This window comes from Phoca vitulina, unplaced genomic scaffold (genome assembly GCF_004348235.1).
Source record: "Phoca vitulina isolate PV1807 unplaced genomic scaffold, GSC_HSeal_1.0 scaffold106, whole genome shotgun sequence".
NCBI classification, from domain to species: Eukaryota; Metazoa; Chordata; class Mammalia; order Carnivora; family Phocidae; genus Phoca; species Phoca vitulina.
Genome location: NW_022589809.1, coordinates 1,506,465 through 1,508,553, shown reverse-complemented (window position 1 = coordinate 1,508,553; position 2,089 = coordinate 1,506,465).

The window sequence follows — 2,089 nt, the reverse complement described above, 5'->3', positions numbered from 1 at the left end:
GACCGCTCAGCGTCTCCAAGGCCCCATCTGGATGCGGTGGCAGAGTCTCAACTGTCTATCAGTGACAACCTCCGTCCCCTCCTCCCTTGGAGGAGATCAGAGACAGAGACCGAGAGATAGCAGGAGGAAGCCTGCCTTCCCCACTGGCACCCACCCAATCTTTACGCCCTCTGTGAGCCTCAGTTTCCCAGTAAACAGCCATGAGGGTGGAGTTCTGGGAGACTCTGGGAGGGCCAGCCTGGGGAGGTATTGCCAGCCACTGCCAGGATGGGGAGGGGGTGCAGTTCTCTGGGTGGTCTGGAAGGAGCGGGCAAGCAGCCGCTTATCAGGAAACATTGCCTAATTGGGAAGGTTTATGGGGCCAAGCAGGGGGTCTCCCTGGGGGAGACGGTGAAAGCCACTCATGAGTCATTTGAAACTGAGCTGGACAAAGAGCTCAAGGAGAAATGATCCCACCCAGCCTGCCAGCCGTGCGCAGAATGAGCTCATGGCCTGTGGGGCACGTGTATGTGTGCTCATGTTCGTGTGTGTGTGTGTGTGTGTGTGTGTGTGTGTGCGCGCGTGCGTGTGCGCGCACGCTCATGAGGGAGAGAAGAAGGAAGAGAAGGCTGGTGCTCTCGCAGCTGGGACTGGGAAGCTGAGCCCAGTGGAGCCGCCACCACAGCCCATCCCTACGTGGCCAGGCTGCCCCCTGCAGGTCAGCTGTCCCAATATCCCAGCCAGCACCCAGTCCAGCATCCCAGCCAGCATCCTGGTCCAGCATCCCAGCCAGCGGCCAGTTCAGCATCCAGGCCAAGCATCCTGGTCCAGTATCCCAACCAACATCCTGGTCCAGTGTCCCAGCCAGTGCCCAGTCCAGCATCCCACCAGCACCCAGTTCAGCATCCTGGCCAAGCATCTTGATCCAGCATCCCAGCCAGCATCTGGTTCAGCATTCCAGCAAGCACCCAGTTTAGCCTCCCAGCCAGCATCCTGGTCCAGCATTCCAGGCAGCACCCAGTTCAGCATCCGGGTCAAGCATCCTTGTCCAGTATCCCAGCCAACATCCTGATCCAGCGACCTGGCCAGTGCCCAGTTCAGTGTCCCAGCCAGTGCCCAGTTCAGCATCCCAGCCAAGCATCCTGGTCCAGCATCCCAGCCAGTCCCTGGTCCAGTATCTTGGCCAGCATCCTGGTCCAGCATTCCAGCCAGTGCCCAGTTCAGCATCCCAGCCAGCATCGTGGTCCAACATCCCAGCCAATGCCTAGTTCAGCATCCCAGTCAAGCATCCTGATCCAGCGTCCCAGCCAGTGCCTAGTCCAGCATCCCAGCCAGCACCTAATTCCAGCATCCTGGCCAAACATCCTGGTCCAGCATCCCAGCCAACATTCTGGTCCAGCATTCCAGCCAGAACCCAGTTCAGCATCCCAGCCAAGCATTCTTGTCCAGTATCCCAGCCAGCACCTAATTCCAGCATCCCAGCCAAGCATCCTGGTCCAGTGTCCCAGCCAGCACTCAGTTCAACATCCTGGCCAAGCATCCTGGTCCAGCATCTCAGCAGAACCCAGTTCACCATCCCAGCCAAGCATCCTTGTCCAGTATCCCAGCCAGCATCCTTGTCCAGTATCCTGGTCCAGCATCCCAGCCAGTGCCCAGTTCAGCATTCCAGCCAGTACCCAGTTCAGCATCCCAGCCAAGCATCCTTGCCCAGTATCCCAGCCAGCATTCTAGTCCAGCATCCCAGCCAACACCCAGATCAGCAGCCCAGTCAAGCATCCTGGTCCAGCATCCCAGCCAGTGCCTTCCTGGTCCAGCACCCCAGTCAAGCATCCTGGTCTAACATCCCGGCCAGGCATCCTTGTCCAGTATCCCAGGCAACATCCTTGTCCAGTGTCCCAGTCAGGATCCTGGTCCAGCATCCCAGTCAGCATTCTGGTCCAGCGTCCCAGACAGCATCTGGTTCAGCATTCCAGTCAGTGCCCAGTTTAACATCCCAGCCAGCATTCTGGTCCAGCGTCCCAGCCAGCATCTGGTTCAACATTCCAGTCAGTGCCCAGTTTAGTATCCCAGCCAACATCCTTGTCCAGTGTCCCAGCCAGCATCCTGGTCC